Below are 6931 nucleotides of genomic sequence, written 5' to 3'. Positions count from 1 at the left end.
TATTCGCATAAAATACCTACGTATATTGCCTACATATATATATCTTATATTAAATAATACTGCAGTTATCGCAAGCTGTATGCATAAATATAACATATTATCTATTGTAGTTACATGCCTACCAATACAATTAACTCCCTATACCTTCCCTATACATTATCTATATGTGTATTAATAATATTTACTAATTATATATAGTAATTTACTTTCAATCTATATTGGTATATTTTGTGTATAAATTATCAATTATAATATTGTTACCTATATATTGTATATATATACATACCTTATTCGCATAAAATACCTACGTATATTGCCTACATATATATACATATATTAAATAATACTGCAGTTATCGCAAGCTGTATGCATAAATATAACATATTATCTATTGTAGTTACATGCCTACCAATACAATTAACTCCCTATACCTTCAAAACATGCATTACGCGTTTAAGAGAGATAGGTAAATCGAAAAAAATTGTACTGCAATAAATATATTTTATAATTTGTATTTTCTTTGAGTAAATAAAAAAAATAATATAAACGGAATCGTTATGACTGTAGTGATTATAGTGTATTATTAGTGTCTAGTGGTAGTGTTTGTCAGTTTGCGTTTACACTTACACACACACACACACACACACACACACACACACACACACACACACACACACACGTACACGCGGAGTTGGACTCTACCGATACAATATAATATAATAATATTATGTATGATGGGCGCCGCCGACAATTACATATATATATATATTATACTGCATAGTAAAATATACAATTTATACGACCCTTTTCGTGCCGACACGGTGGACAGCGTATATTATTATATTATGGAGGATCATCACCACTACTCGGTGTGTGCGTGCACTGCACCAGTGTATATAAACAGGACAAAACTTGTACGCGATGTGTCCACCGTCCGAGCGCGTCGATTGCGCACAATGCCCGCGCGTTATATTGTATCACGTCGGATATACACAGTTAATTTAAACGGGATTAAAACTCGATTATTTCGTATATGCGTTTATACGGAGGTGGAATGGGGTAAACATCGGGGCCATTGTCTCGTTTTCCAACGGCTAAACAATATCGTATAACTTCTCTCGCACCCGCTCCATCTCCGCCTCTCACCGACGTGTGTCCATATAACAATGTTTTTCGACCCGTAAAAGCGCACAGAGACAGTTGTCACGAGTGCCAGCGCGTGTGTGAGTAAAAAGCATTCCCTCACCCCCTCGTATACATATTATTATTATTATATATTATATAAAATTGCGTACATCCCGGTCGTCGAAATGCACACACACGCACGCAGCGTTTTAATGAATTGACACGTAGGCGCGGCGGTGACGAGCAAAAGGCACTCGAAGCGTTTTTACACGCAGCAGCGGCAGCAACAGCCGGTGGTAAATGGTAAATATCACTACGACGTTTATGGTTTATATGATATATATTCGTGTATAATACATATATATATATATATACATAAATATTAAATACGTGTACATCACGATTGACAGGTTTCATCGGCGAAACGTATACGCCTAATTTCGAAACCACCCGTGCCCATTCTTTTAGTTTTTACCCCGGTTGGGGCACTCGCGTCTCTCGGGACACGCGGCCGCCGCACCCTCGCCGACGATACGTTATTATTATTATTATTATTATTATTACGTAACTGATTGGAAAAAGTATTTTGAAAGCCCGTCAAACTGTCAGTCAACTGTATGTATATAAATACTCACGTTCGGCGGCGTGCAATCGGCGTTATTTGCCAAAGAGAACAATATCATCGCTCGGGTCTGGGTGCGGAGTCCGTTGTGTATTGCGTGCTGCAAACGAGTCCTGTGCGTATAATATTTGATCTGTATGTTAATACAAATATATATTATATGTACATTATTATAGTTGTAGGACAACATAAGTCCACCACTCCGACGTTTGAAATCGACAGATTACAGCGAGCGTCTAGCACATCAACTTCCACCCCTCACCACCACTATAAATCCTCGTCACCATGTCCGCGAATATGCACTTTTGCTGCTTTTATATGCATTATGTATACTGGTATACAACACAAAAAAATGTAAAAACATGCAATATTATTGTGGCACTCCGTGGAAAGCATATATTATACGCACTATGTCAAATATTTTACCCAAAAACGATCACATACGATTAGAAATCTATATACAGTATCTATGTACGCAAAAAGGCTCGGGTAGAACACGATTGACGTACGTTTGTCCTTTTTGGTGACACAATTGCGCGTGTTGGTAGAGTTAAAAAAAAATTTACATATTAAATTGTATGCAACGCTGACAAATTTATTAATCTTATCATATACCTAATAAATATCCAGTCAGGATTATTCCTTTTTGAATCACAATAAAATATCAAAAATTGATAGGTGAAAATTCGTAATAATTTACTGGTAATAATCCAATATCGTAACAATTTTTAATTCGAACGCTTATAAAAAATTAATATTAACATTTCTGGAAACTTTTTTGTTTTGATTAAGGTAGAACAATATGTGGGAACAATATATGAAAATAAAAACTTTTATGAATTTGTAAATTTCAAAACCTAAAAACGAATTTTTTAAAATGTTGTCAACATTTGAACTTTAAAAAATAAAAATAATATTTGTGCCTATGTATCTTTAATATTTACGAACTTCAATTAATGCAACTTATATTATCAAGTTTTTATAATAAGTGAAAAAGTTTTTATCGAAAAATGTCTTGATGAAATATGGACCATTCATAGAAAAAGCTAATATAAATATCTAGTAAAATATCAAGGGTCTACAGTTATTAGTTTTTCTGTTGCACCAAAAAAAATAAAATATGTTTTTTCAAAAAAAAAAAAATGTTTTTTGATATTTTTGTCGCTTTTTAATCTTACTTGGAATTTTCCATTTTGATCTCTTAAAAATACCAAATAGATTTACTTTTCTATGAAAAAAGATAGTGATTTAAAAAGCACGACAAAACATATTGTTATAAATTATAATGATATCATTTTCTTATTTGAAACTAGATAGTTCCTCGTTTTCACGACGTTTTTCACGACACATTTATTTATTGGGCACCCGAAATGAATCTCCATGTACTAATGGCAGGCACCAAATACTTATCTGTGATCGCTTGTACATAATATATCAATCTTACTTTACAAAATGTAAAAGTTGTGATATCATTTTATACCTAAGTTTTTGAATTATAGATATTATTTATGTTGAAATATTCTGTTAAATAATTGAAGTTAGCTTGACGACTTAAGTTAAAAATTTAATAAAATACTAAAGCATAATGAGTACCTACATAATAATAATATAGTCTACTATCATTAAATAGGCAATGTATTACTACCTAATCATGTGTTATGAAATCTCCTAGCTAAATTAAATTATATAGCAGACTATTTCAACACAACTGATAATATCTATGGGTAGTTCAAAGACTATATTAATTATAAAATTATATCACAACTTTTAGAGCCGTTCTTTTTTTATACTTAGCGGTCTTTTTACACGAAGTTTGGCAGAGTGTTTTTGTTGGGATAAATCGTATCGCGACGACGTTATAACGTATTCGCTTATATATACCTACGTATGGCGATGAATATAATGATATATAATATTTATAATGTTTATAATAAACATAGAACATGCACACCCGAAAGATATTGCGTACTCGACGGTCAAACGTCATAAGGTCTGTGTAACACAAACATTTGGATCGCGTAGAGCATGGGCGATGACGTGACTACATCGTATATTATGATGAATAATATTAAATATTATAGGTGTACGCCGTCGTTTGTAATTCGTTCGAATACAACGAAAGTGCTTATTTTCATATAATATATACCTACCTACTCTGTAAATGTACACGAAATTATATTTTAATGATTAACACGTTGCCCAGCGTGTATATGTATTTCGCCCTAAAACGTACGAACTGTTATAAATTATAATAATATATATTATATTGTACACACATAGTATAAAGAGCTCATCCGTCATGTTATACAGACCGGTCCGTTGGACGACAGACAGTGTTGTGACGGCACGATAGCGGATAATCGCTTGATCAGACCTCTCTCTTTGCACACGCGTTTAGTCGATATGCGAATGATAGGCGTACGTGCAGTGTGCAGCCTTATCAGCAAAATGTACTGCACCAGATTTTATTTTACGAGTTTATTAGTATAATGTGACCGCTAAAAGTGTAAACTTTTAAAAAACAGTATACCGTTATTTTATTCTTACTCTTCTACAGCAGAGATACCAAATTGAAAGCATAATATAAGTTCGAATTTTATTATATTTTGTATTGAATATCGTAAAATTTACATTAAAAAATTAAAAAATACAAAATGTATGAACGAAAAACGATCGACCGATGACTGACGAATGCCATTGTGAGTGATAATATCGTTTTTACTTGACAAAAAAATAAAAAAACACAGTAGATGAAAAGTGGATCAAGAAAAACGGATTCGATGAATGAAATCCCATAAAAATTATACTAAAATTATATATATGCATAACAAAAAAATTATAAGTAACGAAAAATATCAAAAATATATATAATGATCACAAAATTTTAAATATCCTTTTTTGTATAACGCAAAGTAAATGAATTGTTAAAGTTAATTAATGTAACATGACGCGTGGTTATTTGTTTCCGGATTCAAACGAGGCTTGCTTGATCATAATACCATATACCTAATAAACATTAAAAAATTATTATAGATATGACAGATGGGCAAATTCAAATCTCGTTATCTTGCGTATTGCGTCGGTCTCCGTCGGAAAACGACATTGTCGACAATAATATTGTATATTTGTATATATATATATTATATACTATATAGTTTAACGTCAAATTTGCATATTATTACAATGCGAACGCCCTTCCGTCGTAGACGTATTATTATTATTAACGCCTCTCGCATAAAAAAAAACACACTAAAATCGTTCGGAGAAATAGTTTTTTTATTCTGCTCAGCATTCGCGGTTTCTCCATGGCGACGATGCCATGCGCGATAATGCGCGATTATTATTGACATTATTACATGTTGGTATATAAATATATTATTATCATATGGAAACGCGTGCCTATATACTGTATATCGCGTACGTATAAATAATACGCAAAATACGAGCGGAAATAAAATATGAGTTGAACCCATTCGAACGGTTCCACGACACGAAGTTACACATGATATTATATTATTTTATATGCGTATAACACTACCTATATACCTATGGAAAATGTACCTAACGCGGATATTATATATAATATTCACACGAATCGTATACACATATATGGGCAGGTAAATAGTGTAAATATATACCTATATTTAGGTACATTCGGCTGCCCGAGGTTTGTTTGCATGTTTTTTTTTTTTTTAAATATATTTTTCCCATTCGTTATGATAATATTATTATTATTATTATATATTGTATACCCTAGTGGCGGGGTAATTTATGATTCGAAAAAGAAAAAATTCATTCTCGTCGTGTTTGGACAATATTATTTAGAACAGGTCGCGCAGCTAAGTAGCTTTTATTCGAATATATAATAATATATTTATATATGTTTATATACCTATATACAGGTATACGAGTTCATTCCGTTCTAACTGCTGCATGACACGCACTCGCAATCCGGTGTGTTTCTAATTATTACGAACACTAGCTGCGCATATGTAATATATACGTGCTATCCCCAGCGACATTTACAGCACCTTGTACACACCATTTAAATATTATATTATTATGTATATTGTATATATGTATATAATGTAGATGTGAGTGTGTACGCTGTATATAATAAATATATAATATATGTGTGATATTTAGTCAGTCTTAATGGGGCCTACGAAAAATATACAATTTCATTATTTCATGCTCGGCAGACATTATTTTCCACTTATTTGTTTGTTTTTTTCTTTTTTTTTTAGCCCGGTAGGGACTATATTATACTATGTGGTCTACATCAACATAAAACAAATGGAAATTATTAATGTGCGACGATATAATATTTCAGGTTGTCACAGCCTGCCGCCGCAGTTCATGTTTTCGAATCAACGAAATTATTTTACTTTAATGATTTATTTCGAAACCATAGTATACTAACTGATATCTGTGAAATATATAATAATATAAACGCTATAAATATTACATTATATTGATTTATACCCGACAATTTATATTAAAGGCTATACAATATTTACAATAAATTAATAACTGCTAAGTCAAAACTACAAAATATCGTCTTCAATGAATACAATTATTTTTGAACAAATTATGCTAACAAACATTCACAGTGGATATGATTGCATAAATTTAGTACGCATCTATTAGAAACTATAAAAGAAATAAAGTTGACTTCATAAAACATACAATATGTCAATATACTATAATAGAGGAGATATATTTAAGGTTGCGCATTAGTGCAGGATTTACAATAATTGAATTTTTAATGATACCAGCGAAAAATGATGTGGGGATTTTATAATTGATTTTTATACGAGATTTCATTGGTCATTACACTTGTTGAAATTCCCGACAGTTGATGTATTTCGAGGGGAAACTAAGAAGTAAACGATGATTAATGGCGAAATAATGTTATTCCGAAAAAACATTTGTTATCAGTTTTTATAAGTGGGTAGAATGGAAAATAACTTTTGTTTGGTGTTGTGCTAAATGTACGTATAAACCACCACCAAGGAAAAACACATTGAAGAATAATTTTTAGAGTTTTGGGGTTCGACGAGATGATGCTTTACACTTAAACAGTCAACTACAGACAAAAGAGTCTATTGTTCTCACACTTTACGATTTCGGATTTTTGACCGCTCTAAACTATAGAGCAGTGAACATAATATAATAAGGAGA

This window comes from Acyrthosiphon pisum, chromosome A3 (assembly GCF_005508785.2).
Source record: "Acyrthosiphon pisum isolate AL4f chromosome A3, pea_aphid_22Mar2018_4r6ur, whole genome shotgun sequence".
Taxonomy (NCBI): domain Eukaryota; kingdom Metazoa; phylum Arthropoda; class Insecta; order Hemiptera; family Aphididae; genus Acyrthosiphon; species Acyrthosiphon pisum.
The sequence above is the reverse complement of the archived record's forward strand: the minus strand, read 5'-3'. Positions refer to the sequence as shown.